Genomic DNA, 15,375 nt, shown 5'->3' with positions numbered 1-15,375 from the left:
GCTCGACCACCCACCCAGTCTATTAACTTTCCTTCAATGCCCCTTTTGACAAGATGATCATGAAACAGCAGAAAATAACATCATATTGTCCTAGATTGAGTGTAATTTAGATTTAAAGTTACATCGTCTCAAGTTGGACCGCTAAACTTTCCTTAACTTTAGAGGTGATGGACAAAGCTCATTTTGGCTCATACTGTAACAGTCTTATAGATCGTAACTGTATTATCTTCTGTTATTAATGTCTTGTTTGATGTACAACCTGCTTTGCAGATGCTGTTTGACAGCACATGAGTTCACAGGAACACAGGTAGCCAAAAACACCTGGCTCTCTGCTTAGTGTGCATTCAGGGCTGTGTCCAGTACAAAGAGGTACAAATTACAAGAGATCTGATTAGAGGAGCAGATTGAAGGGAGATAAAAGTGCAGAAAGTGGTGCAGCTGGCTGTGTGTTCTGTCAGCTGTCAGTATGGCTTGTGGTACTGCACTTCATTCATGTTTGGTGATCACATTACAGAGGCTGGTCTTTCATGTTAGAACACTGCTTGCCATTCAACACTTTCACAGTGTGTCCACTGTGGATACACCCTACTCATTGTTTGGTTTATGTACTGGGTGTAAGCAAATTTGTGTGTGTGTGTGTCCTGTTATTGTGCTATTTTGATATCTTTGGTGGAAAGAAGATATATTACCTGAGGATTTTTTCTTAACACCACTAAATATGAAAGTAGGGCAAAAGCATCCTGAAACCAAGATACTGTAGTTTTTTGTGCTTTATTTGAAAGCATAAACCCCTTCCAGCCTTTGTTAGTGATAGTGAGGGATGTGTGAAGTTATTGAAATAAAAATTAAGTAATTTTCTTATTTTTTTATCAACTTCATCCAGATTTGCATAGATTATTAATGACGTCATAAAGATTTCTGAGAAATTGTAGGCCATCCATCTGAAGCTACCTAGTGGACAACAGTTCAATAATGTGGTGTTGTCGCCCTCCTATGGAAAAATGGCCCTTCTGATGACAAAAGATTATATTATATTATATTATATTATATTATATTATATTATATTATATTATATTATGACGTTAATTAATATATGACATATATTAATTCTAAAATTATATATATATATATATATAATATAGGGCATATATATATATATACATACACACACACACACACACACACACACACACACACACACACACACGAAATGTTAAAGCGAACAGAGTAGTTGAGGTTTACGCATTTCTTTACATTTGGTAACCAATGAGAGTCCATAGGTCCTTCGTACACAGAAGACTGATTGGACCTTTTTGCTCTATATGCCTCATCCGAGCTCGAGCAGATAGATGGCGTAGCGACATTGCTAACCAAATCCTGACGCTTAGCCCTCCCCTCATTGTGTTTTGCTGAATAAGAGGAGGATACAACACTACATGTAATATTTGCTCACGGCAAACTGAAAGCGAAGAGCACAGACTCTATTTGAACTGTTTTGTTTGTTGAACAAGGTATTAAAAGCGACTAATGTTGGACGGATGGTATAGCGTACAAGTACTAGCAGCCTGCTAGCGCTTCATATATGTGTTTGTGTGTGTGTATGTGAGTGTGAACCCGGGACGCGCAGAGGCTTTTTTTTTTTTTTTAACTCAGTAACACTCTACGAAAGAAAAGTGCGAAAGATTTTGCTCGGCTAAGCAAATATCAGGAGTCGATGGCTTGGATTTTGCCTCGTTTTATGAGCAAGAAGAGAAGATAGGAACTGTAAACTTGACTCAGGTAAGGTTGAAGGCATTTTTTCTCCTTTTTTGCTTTGCTTGCTAATCTGCCATGGCGAGCTGCTGAATTAGCTACATTTACGGTTGTGCCTTGTGTATTAAAACCACAACAGCCTTTGAATATTTATCCATAATGTTGGTTGTTATAACAGGATAAACTTTAAATAGTAACCTATTTCACTCTTCCGCATAAAACTAGTAAGCAAAGCTTAGTTATTATGGTTAGCTTGCATGCTAGACCAAAAGAAAACATTAACATCACGTAAGTTCTTTAGTTTCTTGCACAATGAGGTTGAAACAACTAGATATGCCGCATTTTGGTAACTTTTTTTACTCAAAGGAGCTGTTAAGAGCCACCTGAATGCTAAATTCACATAAAGCTAGGCTAGCTGAGTATGCGTAGTGTGCGGTTATTACAGAAACAATGCCTTCATGTATGCGGACACGTCATTTAATAAAGAGGAAGATTCATCCTAGGAATAAGCATGCATGTTTAATTGGAGCTGTCAGTAGCCACCAGCATGTTATAACCGGTTTCAAATATGTGAATGACTTGATTTAAGAGATACTCTTCGAGTTGACCAGCATAACATTATAGGTAACGTTACTAACAAGTTCCAAAAGCATACTTGGCATGTTAGAGATGTTTGTGCTTGTAAAAAGCTAATATAGTCCCCACGAGAGAGCTATTTTGCTTCATCTAACAGGTCCTCCCTCACTGACCTACCTTTATTTGTATTTAAAAAAAGAGACTTGTGCCTTATTTTGGACCTCTGTAATTAGACAGGGTATTGTTTAGGAAAATTAGTGGACAGGAACATATTCCCCTGTCTTTGTCTTGACTGTTTATTTCCTTTGGAATTCTGGAAGTCTTCAGGGTCTAATTAAAGGCAAAGTTTTAACTGACGACCAAATTGGTTTACATCAAGTCTCATCCTGTTTGGCCCCCTTGAGTTCATTCAGCTCTACAGTATCTCTCAGTTTCCCACATGGAGCCTTTTGACTTCAAATGTGTTGTGAGACTGTGCTAATGAATTGTTTCGCAAACAAAATTGTTTTCTTTGTGATAATGGAGATGGTCACAGTGAGAATTATTTGGTGTTGTAGGAAATATTCAGGGATTTCAGGTGCATTGGTTATCAGATGTCCCCCAAGCAAGACTAGAGATGCCGTGAATTACTGATAGCCTAGCACCTACCTAATGAGGTAAACGTTTTGATGAAACCAATCCAATTCTGTCCTGCTTTATCTGCTGCTGCTCTGTTGAGAGAATGTCGACCTTAATATAGCTCAATCAGAACCATTGTTGTTCATCAGCGTGGGTAATTCAAGAAACAATTGAGTGAAGAGAGCAGTGTGCGGTTTGGGTCGTGCAGTATGTTGCAGACGTGTTGTGACTGTGGTTGATGTGTAGGGGTTCCCCCCTCTTTTTTTCATCTTCCTGTGATGTAGGCCATCCTTTCCTTTGCTACTGTGCTGCAATATGTGCCTGTGCCAACAGTTAAGTCAGATTTATGTGTGGTGGTGCTGCAGTTCTGTGTTAAAGGGATAGTTGACCTGAAAATGTGAGCTCTGTCATCTTTTACTCACTCTCATATCACTCCAAAACCTGTAAAGAATTTTGTAACCTGTTATATTTTGAAGAATAGATATTCATGCAAATCAGTGACCGCTGCTGAAAAAAATGTCACAAAAGTAGTCCATATGACATGCTCTTTATCACAAGTCATATGATAGTACTGTGAGAGGAATCGATTGAAAATTTAAGATATTATTCACTGATGATCTTGCCACTCGATTAACTCTATTTTTGAACTGGATGAACTGGCTATCGGTTCATCCAGCTTTTATTCACTGATGCATTTCTTAAATTCAACTAACTAACTGCAGGTCCTTGCTGCAGTTTGAGTTTGCACCTCAATAAATAATGACTCACTTTTTGATCTGTTCCTCATAACTTTCAGTGTGACTGGAATTTAGTGCAAGACTTGCATTAGGGCTGGGCAATATCGAACGATATGACATTAAAAAGCAGAATTTGCAATTTGTCAAACTTATGAGAAATGTTTAAGTTTGCAAGACATTAAAACACATGTCCATAATCAGCGGATACAAGATTTAGTGACAGTGCAGCAACTGACCCGATAGGACAAGTGACAGATCTGCCAACTGTCCCAAAACTCTCTCACACTGCGTACCATCAGGCCATCCTCATTGTTGAGTCCTGTGTGGGATAACTGCTTCACAGCTGACAGTATCAAGTCAGTCCATCAAGAATCGTTATGAAATCTTCTGCTGTCCTGAATAAGTTCACTGTCTCTCTGTAGCGATGTGTCGGTTTTGCAGACTGACTGTGTGCTACTTCGGTAGAATGTAACATGAGTATCTTGCCAATTGTATAACCTTGAAAAGCATCAAACAACTGCAAATCTGGTTGTATCGATTAACGGCGCCCCAGGTATGATTAGAAAATAAGGTTTTATTGGGCTTTTGTTGACTGTGCACTCATAATCTTATAGTAATCTTATCGCAACAAAAGTATGATGATGTTATGAAACATTGCTCCTGTCCTCATGTTCAGTACAATGATGTTTCAGCTCATTTGGCTTATGTATTTCAGGGAAACAAGGAAATTTGCTGCATTATAAGGACTGCAGCCTTATACATTTGGACTTTGCTGACGTAATTGCTATAATGGTTTGCTATTTTTTGCAACATTAATCCAAAAAATGGTAGTTGGCTGATGCACATGGATATAGAAATATGAATAAAATAATTTTTTCAGTGTGCAGTTTTTGAAGGTCCCTGTAGTTCCACAAGTACACTGGCTTGACCTCTGGCTGCTGTCACTGGAGAGAGAAATTGGATGGGGAAAGGAAAGTGGGACATGTTTTTATTTTCCACTCCCCCTTGTTGTCCTTGGCAACCACTTTTTTTCCCTTCTCTTAAAATGACAGGCTGACTCAGGTCCCAATATTTCACCTTGTCCAATAGGATGTTTGAGTTCTCTTTCTTTTGCACACTCTCTCTTTCACACACACGGGAATTAAGTGCTCACTTCCTTTGTCTAGCCCTCATCATCATGCACTAATGAAACCCATTGCTGTTAGACCAGGACTGCAGCAGTGGATTTATTTCCAGTGCTAAGAAGTGAGATTTAATGCTGTTTTTCACTCATTTCTCATAGAAATGTCATTCTCAGGATCTGCCATATTTTACAAGAGAAATGTTGCAGCATAAAATGTAATGGTAAATTGCAGTGCATAGGGGGTTTACTATGAGACACTTCCTGTGCCTGTTAACTTGCAGGTTGACATCACATGTAGCTATATTCATTGAGATTGGAAAATTGTGACATTTCCGTTCAGAAACTTGAACTTCTGTGCTCCACATTGACTCAAACACAGAATAGAGGATATTTTACCCCCCCCGTCCTTTTTTATTTGACTATATCGAGTATCCCTCCCAGGCCCAAGGGTTGTATCAATCATTCAGGAATATTGCATTGCAATCTAAAGTCTCTCGAAGTTTAACTCTCATTCAGCATTCTTTCTGTGGCTTGACATCACTCTTGAATGAGACCTCAGATCTTGCAGGCTTTAATTCATTCATTTTAAAGGCATGAAATAGGCAAAAGTGGTTTGTTGGAGTGTGTGTTCACAAACCACAACTCACTGCTGGAATGCCCTGCTTGGAGAGTTGTGGTCAGGATATTTGTTTTTTTCCTCCTTTTGCCCAGACAGAGGGTTATTTGCATTTACTCTGCTTTTTTACTCTTAATGATGTTGTATTATTAAGATTAAAAGTAATGTTTCAATAATTTAAGCTCAAAATTTTTTAATTTACATTCTGTGTTGTAGCTGTTTGGGGTATCGATGGTACAAACCCTCTCAGTAAAGATAATGCACTTTAAAGCATCACTGCTATAGAAGTACACTAATAGATGAGCATCTTTGACCATTGCATTGTATCTCACTTCATTTTTTTTTTTTTTTTTTTGCATTCTTATATAAATGCTCCCATAAGAAACCCATCCAATATGAGTTAGCCCAAAACCAGCCTAATAATACAGGGCTGATTATTTGCCTAGTCATTCAGGCAATTTGCAGACTCAAGTTGATTTTGAAAATGTTGATTTGCAAATCGCTAATGCTCAATTGGTTTTTAAATAGCCAGTTGCTTGTTTTGTTAGCTTGAGATGGTTTGCACACACATTCAATAGCTTTTCCAAGTGTTATAAGTAGACAACGCTCTATCCACATGACCATCTAAAAATGCATTGCTAATTCTAGGCTATAGTCTCAGCAGGGATTTCAGAAGCGCTTTCCAAAAAAGCTTTAATTTTTGACTGACTGGCTTTCTGATGGCATTGACAGGAAGCTTTCAGTGACCCATTTAAGGTTTTTGATAATGCATTAGCAGTCTGCCCTGCATCAGGCTTTACTGAGACTCCACGTGCTGCTGAGATGATAGCGAAGCCTTCACTCCGTCAGGCATACTTAGGCTCTGAGACACGCTGGGGCTCCCGGTCATCCTTCTCACCACAGGCTATGTCTTTCCTGACGTCTAAACTGTGATTATGAGTACATTATGAGGAACAGATTGTTCTTGTTTACAATTTTGCATAATCACATTTATACTATGCACAGGTGACTAGACAATGAAAGAAGGAATAATGAATATCCTTCACACTTAGATTCACTTTGATTAAACACTAGATTTATATTGATGGCTTCTATTACCCCGAGTGTTTAGATGTTGTATTCCTGCATGTATCTGGCACACAGACAGGTAGAGGCGAGAAGCAAAGCTCAGAGGTAGCTGGAGGGTGTATACAGGGTTAAAGTGCTTCGTTCAAAGGTGCAACGGGAGCAGTCAAAAGTCCCCACCCCCATACAGAGATCAAGTCCATAATGATTAGCCCATTTTCATGTCTCTAGAAGTCAGAAAGCCCCCCGGCATTCATCACATGCAGTAATGAGGTATCATGGTCACAATGACTCATCTTAATGAGAAGAAAATCATATGAACAACCTTCGACTTGCCCAGTAAAGGCCTCCTCGCTTCCTCTGTTTCATCTAGGTCTAGGCGTTTGTCCTCAGAAAGTGAACGCCTACCTGTATCTGGACTGGCATATCAGGTCACGCTCGGCACAGAAATACTTACAAAAGTCACTCCACAGGGAGGAAGAAGATCCAGTTTCAACCTCATTTTGGACACACTTTTAGTTGTCCATTGTGGTTGGAGCCTTTTTTCCATAAATTGCTTTGCTTCTGTAGCACAGAGACCAAAAAAAGCTGCCATCCCAATTTTCCCTCTCTTTGGATCAAGCTCATAAACTGTGGACTTAGTGGACACAGATGTCAAATACATTATCACGCTTGTCAGTCCTGTGTTGTTCTAATTCTTTGTAGATTTTAAGAATAGCCAAGGTCCTGCTCTATTTATACAGTCTTATGTACAACGGAACGGTCTTCAGAGCAGCATGCTGCACGGTCTAATGGGTGCGTTCGGATTTATTTATTTGTCTCTTGAGTCTTGTACAAAAGAATCGTTTTGCCAAGACTGATAGTCCAGTAATTACTTATTCATTTTGATCAGTGGTACTTTACAAGCTTCAGCTGTCAGCGGTTCACAACAACGGAGGACTAGGAGTGAGTTTTAAAAATAAAATGAAAATAGGGATAAATTATCTAATAATTAATAGAACAGTTATTAAAGAAACAAATTAACAAGCATATTTAAAGCTTTAAATGTCTATTTATGTATATGTATACATATAAAAAGTTATTTCTTTATATTTTTATGTTTAAATTATTAAATCAATCAAATTTTTAAGCATCACTCCTAGTCTTCTATACACAACGGTCTGGAGTAATTTTATCAGAATGGAGCTTCCAAAGAAATGTATGGAGGCCAAATCACTAAATTTCATCCAGCTGATTGTGGAAACTGCAGCTGAAAGAGTAGAGGTAATTACATAGAAAGGACACCATTCATTAAAGTAATTGTCTCTATTGCTTGCGTTTCTCTCTGTCTTGGTTTTCTGGTGCAGAATGTGAGTTGAAGGAGAAAAATGGATTTCGATAGTTCAAATTGTGCATTTCACATCTGGTTTAGATTTAGCTAGTGCAAAAGAATCCCACACAGGGTTCATTCAGCCCTGGTTTTGTTTAACATTAAGTTTGTTTACATGCACTTCAGAAGTTTGATTTCAGACTAAAGCAATAATTTTGTCTATTTAAAATGTCATGCGCACACTTTAATCTGACTGAAATCACACCAGCCGGGTTTATGTGAAGCTGAACTATCTAGATAATGCAATTGTAGCTTGACTTCATCCAGTCATTTTAATCCTTTAAATATTAGATTTATGCATTGTGTCATGTGTATTTGAACAGCCAAATGAAGACTGTATCTTAACTATACAAAAACCAGCAGTAGCTTGATTTATAACTACACATGTAAATGTGTTAATGAAATTGAGTGTCATGTTTCATTAATCAAATATTTAAATTTAGGTAGAATACAAGTATATTCCTGAGTCTGTACCAGACAATACTGTAAACTGTTTGTATCATGTTGAAGGAAGCATGTCTGTCACACACAAGGCCTGACTGACGCATAGGACTAACAATGTTCTAACCGCAGACAAGCTATCCTCCACCGTCATATCATGTGGTTCAGTCAAACTGTGTGATCTGGGAATTCCACACTATTCTCCCCCTCCTTTCCTTTTTCCTCCTCCTACATTCATTCATGCATCACTGAAAGGGTCATAGGCTGGGTCTACTGGGAGTGCGAGCTGATGAAAGTCCTTTTAAAAATTTAACAGTGATGGACTCTTGCCAAAGAAGGGGACAGAAATCGTACAGTTTTTCGGATTCCTGCTTTTACTTTAGAATTCATTCTATTCCAGTGGTTTAAATCTTTGGAAATATTTAAACACAATGGAAACTGAATTATGTGACCCAGTGTGGTTTGCACACTGTTAACACACAACAAATATTTAGACTAATTAATATTGACGGTGATATTGCAGCAGACTCATTCATGTTGTTAGCTGAAATGGCAGGGGGTGGTTCTAAAAAAATTAACTATGATGCTTGAGTCGGTGAGGTGGTAGATTGTGGTATTGATCAGTTGGCCTCTCTTTCAGTCCTCCGCGTCTCATCTGTCCAAAAGCGTGGCACTACCGTTTACCTCAATCACCATGATAAGATAATCCCAACACCCTTCAGCTGGGACCAGCACTCTTCCTTGATGGCTCTGTAACAAATAAAGAGTGAAAAGATGGAGAAAAACACCTAGGCTAAAACATACTAGAATTTTATTTTTATCATTGAAAATCTCATACTGCATCATAGTGAAGTTTTGTTTTTGTAAGTATATAATTATTTGGAAACTCAAATTTGTATGTGGGAAATTCAGAAGCAATCTAGTTTTGAATTTGCTTAGGAGACATAAATGAGACTGACCATATTTCTGGCCTAAGTGCTTTATTCTGTTTTATTTATAGTAAAGACATTTTGAGTGTCATACTGTCATGAGTTTGGAGAAATGAATGAAGTCATTGTGGCATTTCCCTTTTGCGGAGGAGAGAGGCCGATAAAGATGCTTAGATGAATAGAAAAATAATCACAAACAGGAAGGAGGCCTATTTGCCAATGAAAGCACAAAACATGCATAATTGTCCTTCTGCCATGTGTGTGATACCAAGAGGTTGTTAGAGTAACCTAGTGAACTGTTCTCATGTCATTGGCACTGCTCTTATGATGATACCATTGAGAAAAGTCTTTCTTTCTTTGTCATGCAGGCTGTAATTGTTTCAAGACAAAGGATTTTAAATATTTTATGCCCATAAACCTGAAACTGTGCATGATCGGCCATGAAACCTACCAAGTAATACCCAGATCAAGATTGAACCCAACACCGAAAAAACTTTTTTTTTTTTTTTTTTTTTTTCTTTTTTTGCTGTAATACTCTTAAATGAAGTTTTTTCGGTTTAAAATAAAAAATATTTAAAAATTAGTATCACAATTGCCTATTTATTAGTGTTTTTCATTTGAGCAAAGGACTTTATAATTACAATAATAAGATGGAGGTAAAATAATTTTAATTATCCTGAAAATCCTTAAGGGTTCTAATATTAGGTTTTATTTAGGGCTGCACAATTAATCAAATGCAACTGTCATGCACATTTTGTTAGTAAAGCCAGTTCTGTAATCAGCAGTAAATCATCATCACGTGCTTTCAGATGGAGCAGGATTTACTTCACAGAGCCGTAGTTCACTGACAAGTTACGCAAAAATATTGCAGATGATTTTATTGCGTGATTTTGAAATTGAAGAAATCGTTTGCAATAATGACAGCTGTTTTCATAGCTTCTCAGTGAACTACATCTCTGTGTAGTAAATGCTGCTCCGTCTGAAAGGATGTGAAAATACCACATTTAATAACATATTTTTTACTCCAAACTCACTTCATAACGTCAGTCGAGTGTTTGAAATAAATCCTTCTGTGAGATGATGTGGCTTCTTCTTACACAAGTTAAGGCTTGGGAAAGATTTATTTGTTTTCTAAACAGTGATAAAGGCATTGCATTATAAATACACTTTATTTTAATGAAAATTATAATAATAATAATAACTCAGATAAACCATATATTGTCATAATCATGTGTTTATTAGTCATGTTGAATCAATAAAAGCAGTTAAATCTTCTGTTTATCCAGCTACAGCTATAGGCATTTCCTGGCTTTCTTCTTCGGGGCGTATTTGGATTTTCAGCACGAGAGCGCCGTCTGGCCTTTGGATGGAGATTTACTGCTGATCACAGAACCGTGCTTCACTGAAAGATTTGCATGACAATCGCAGCTTCTGTCGAATCATGATTTTGATTCTATTTCGATTTATCGTGCAGCCCTAGTTTTATTTAATACAGTATAATATATATTTTTAAATTCTCTTTAGATTTATTTATTCTTTTTCTTTTTGATTTGATTTTGGAGATAAAATGTGACATGCACACCTCTTGTGAGATTTACCCAGTTAAACGTCATCACATTTCCATCTAGGACTGACCAATAAACCCTTAACGCTTCGTCTGCGAACAGCGCTGCATTATTTAGGACAATGAATGAATGAATGCAAAAAGTGATGACAGGGAAAAGGTTTGGCTTATGTGTTTGTCAATTCTCTCCCTGACCGCTGTGACCCAAGCATAATGAACATCATCATCAGTCAAGATAAATCCATATTAATTACTTTGAAATTCATGCCTAAGACAGTTCTCATATACCCTGTTTATTAACTTAGGAATTTCAAGATCATTGTGTGCTTTTGCTTTACTACATAGGTCTGTTACGTCTTTTATTAAAAAGAGGAACGTACCCCTCCCCCCTCCTTAGCAACAAATCAGACTCCTTAGAAAAAATCTCATTGTCTTGTGCCGGTCTGACCTTTTAGGACCTAATTAGATGTTTTACGAAATTGTATTTGCTGAATCTTACATTTTGAGGGCGGGTTATGGGTCGAGTGTTGTGTGAAGCATTCCTCAAGCTCCCTCCGGAAAAGGGCGCGCCTTGTCTGTCAAGGCAGCGTGTCTCCTGATGAAATGTCATGCCTCCTCATCATCAAAAGAAGCAGTTTAGGGTTCTTGCTGTCCTTCAAGGGTACTGCTCTCCTTATGTTTCACTCAATGAATATTGTTGGACGTGACGGATTAAAATTTAATCGCCTGGCGTTTTTCTCCTTTATTTTATTTTTTATTTTTTCCCAGCTCTGATGCTCAAATCTCTGTGAAATTCCAGTAGAAAAGCAGGACAGGGTGGACCAGACGACCTGCAGCTGGCCTGGTGTGGCTTGGCTCTGTCCACACTCATTAGTTTCACACGAGTCAGACCGCCACTGCTCACAGGAAACTGCCACGGGGTGCCCATGACCCCTTCCCGCCCCCCATCTCTGTCTCCCCACCTCAGAGAGAACTACAGACACCCTGGAACAGAGAGACCTTTATACCAGTGATTTTCAATGGACATTGCTTAAGCTCAGTGGTCTGGTAACGTGTTGTACCCTAAACACATATAACTTTATCTCTCACAGTCTTCTTACTTTTATGCTACCGTGCAAACTGGATGTCATTGGCGTTTCCGTATGGCAGCGGAATTTGAGTGTATATTTATGTTGCAATCAGATGGGTTTAACTGGTCATGTCCAAATGCAAAAGAATGAAAATGGCATGAAGGAAACTGTGAATACGTCCTACAATGTCTGTTTGTTGTTATTGGGTCGTGGATATGCAGCCATGTGATTTGGAAGAATAATGTGATGTAAGCTCTTGTGCCAGCTTCGTTAAAGGAATATTCTGGATTCAATAAAATTTAAGTTAATCAACAGCATTTGTTTGTCAGCTTTTGTAAATTTTTTAGGGGTATACACGTATTCATACTGAAAATTTTCGGTACAGGTCTTTCGGTTCGGTAAGCACATGTACAGAACAAATTATTGAATTTTTTCCAGGAAATTCAGACAATAAATGCTGTTTTGGCACTCTTTAAGGCATGATGGCTCGCTGTGGAAACACTTCAGTTCAGCAAGTGTGCACGATACTTCTAGTTTTAACTCGAAATAAACAAAAATTAACATCTCATGCCTCGTGTAATTGCACAATCAGTGTTTTACTCGTGGAAATATGTGATTAAAATGGTTTGTAAACTAAATGTAACATACTGTAGCATTTCGTTTAGCCTACCTCAGTCAAGTCCTCAGTGTCCACAGCTCGTCAGTTCACCAGAGAAATGAAGTCTAGAGAAGAGCATTTCAGCGTAGTGCCATTTTGGCGAATCTGAGCTGTACGCAGGCAGCGTACGCCCTTCTATGTCAGCCGTGCCACAGGATGCGCTGTTTTCTTTCAAATCAAAGTGTAAGTATACGTAGAAAACATATCATTGTGGTGCGGCTGACACAGAAGAGTATACGTTGCCTGCATACAGCTCAGATTCGCCAAAATGGCACAACCCTGATGTGGAGTGACACAGAGGAGACAATTTGTTGAATAAAGTCATTATTTTCGTTTTATTCGCGTACAAAAAGTATTCTTGATGCTTTTCATACTTTTCTGGATCTTGACACTGTTATTTACTTGGCAGTCTATGGGACAATCACAAGCCTCCCGGTTTTCATCCAGCATATCTTAAATTGTGTTCCGAAGACGAATGAAGCTTTTACGGGGTTAGGACGACATGGGGGTAATTGATTAATGACAAAATTTTCATTTTGGGGTGGAGTATCCCTTTAAAGAGAGCACACTGAGCTTAATTGGAGCAGCAACTATTTTTAGGTTTTATGACAGCTGTACCTTTTATAGATAGCAGAACAGATTAGAACATTACAATGTAACATTGCTCATTAAAGCATTAAAATCACTAAACTAAGTTAAATATTTTAACTGCTATAAGAAACACACATTAACTCATCTGAGCTTAGTAATCAGGACTGTATTAGCTTACATTTTATTTACCATTACAGTAGTCCCTTTACAGTTACTGCTATCATAAAAATACACTTATATGTAGGTTTAAAATTCTTAAAAAGGCACATTTAATGTCCAACATCAAATATTTTAGCAAAATGCATATTTGATTATTGCGCTATGTCTGTTTAGCGTGCATGCATGCAGCAGCGCTTGTTTACTCACGTATGCCTCGCCCACTCCTGACAGCAAAATGGATATATTTGCATGACTTTCTAACATTTACAGATTAAAAATATACCTGTAACATGTCAGTTATGCACTGAGGAAAACGCAACATCTCAAATGCATTAAACAGCACAAATATATTCGCTGTTTGCCATCGTGGATCGATTTGATCCATCATCGATATTAAGGCCTGTTTAAGAATAAGCGTCCACAGATTGTGTGAACTTAATTAGTCGTTTATGGAACCGCTTTAGCCCCGATTGATTTGATAGGTTATTTCAGGTCAGGTTTTGGACTTTAATCCCGCTTTTCCTCAGGTCTCTGTAGTGTTGTTGTGATTCATCATATTCATGCGCAGTGGTGATGAGAGAACTTGCTTGAGAAACAGTTTAGAGAGGAGAAATCAATCTACATATAAATTATTGGTCACAGATTATTGGTCACTTTCTAAACAATAAAAGTATAGTGCATCCACTAAAATTATATATAAATAAATCGGGTTTTACCGATGCAAATATGTTAGAAACAATGCATCGCGATACAAATGCTAACTTGTATCCGATGCAGACTTTTTTAAATCAATGCATCGCATCATTAACTTTTTGTGCAGATGAAGCGAGCAAATCAGTGAATCTTCGTATCCCTAATGGAGACACATATCTCAGTGTGCAATGGTCTGATTGACTTGAAATGACAGGAGGCATGTAGTAACAAACATCAGTTGGTTAAGACATCAATAGGGATGCACGATAAATTTCGGCACAATATTAATGTGCATCTCGTCAGTAAAGCCGGTTCTGTAATCAGCGGTAAATCTCTACACGTGCATGCTTTCACGTGGAGCAGCATTTGCTATACAGAGCCGTTGTTGACTGACAAGCTGTGCAAAACATGCGCAAAATATGATTGTGGTTTTGCGCAGCTTGTCAGTGAACAGTGGCTCTGTCTAGTAAATGCTGCTCCATGTGAAAGCATGCACGTGTAGAGATTTACCGCTGATTACCGAACCGGCTTTACTGATGAGATGCGCATTAATACCGTGCCGATATTTATCGTGAATCCCTAGACATCAAGTATGATAATACATAGGGCTGCGCTATAATTCGATAACGATAATTATCGCGATATAATTTTCCTCGATAAAACCATATAAAGAGTTTGATAAATATTCGATATAATGTTTATGCGCCAAAAGTGGAACGAAACCGAGCAATATGTTTAGTAACATATAAATCTTAGTTTAGGCTATATAGATTTTTATAATTCATTATCTTTTTGTCAATCCAGCACTTCACATTTACAACTGCATGACATTGTTGTACCATTTAAGACTTTGTATGCCCTTAAATCTGAAACTGACCTCATGGAGGATCCCTTTAATGATCCCTTTAGAAGCCCTTTTTATGGAGTGCTAAGTTGTTTTGTGTAATGTTTTAGTGTGTATGAACGTCTTTTTATAAGCATTGCAGTGCTGCTGCGTTTCTAACCACAGGGCCCGATTTAATCTGAGTCCACAAACACCCACCATATGAGGCACACCCAGCCGAAGTGATGATGGCAGGCTTTTTCAGGGGAGGATCCACATAGAAAACCCTTGTCATCTGAGATTGTAAAGCTGAAGAGAACAACTGAATCTCTTTTCTCTGTGTAGCATTTAGGCATAGGCCAAGATGAAGCAAAATCACAGTGTTTCAAAGGCAAAGCTTGACTGTTTCAGACATTAAGAGCCTGTTCAGACAGCCCATCTGAAACAGGTGCTCCTGTTAAACGCTGACCTTTCTTTATCAAGCTGATTCTGATCCTTCTAAACCAGAGAGGAAAAACATTGATCAAGGATCAATTTCCCGATTCCACTGAAGTCGATGTAAGAATGGGAACGAAGCTTGGTCAGAGGCAG

At 38.1% G+C, this 15,375-nt stretch overlaps 1 protein-coding gene across 1 annotated transcript in view; it reads left to right on the top strand.

The window, feature by feature from the left end:
- Nucleotides 1–1,316: 1,316 nt before the first annotated feature.
- LOC109108851 (BTB (POZ) domain containing 7) overlaps nucleotides 1,317–15,375 on the top strand; it is a 55,761-nt gene continuing 41,702 nt past the window's right edge. The window contains exon 1 of the mRNA XM_042746389.1: nucleotides 1,317–1,779. The gene's annotated coding sequence lies outside the window, so the exon portion shown is untranslated. The remainder of the gene's footprint in view (nucleotides 1,780–15,375) is intronic.

The sequence above is a fragment of the Cyprinus carpio genome, chromosome B20 (genome assembly GCF_018340385.1).
Source record: "Cyprinus carpio isolate SPL01 chromosome B20, ASM1834038v1, whole genome shotgun sequence".
NCBI lineage: Eukaryota > Metazoa > Chordata > Actinopteri > Cypriniformes > Cyprinidae > Cyprinus > Cyprinus carpio.
The sequence above is the reverse complement of the archived record's forward strand: the minus strand, read 5'-3'. Positions and strand labels throughout refer to the sequence as shown.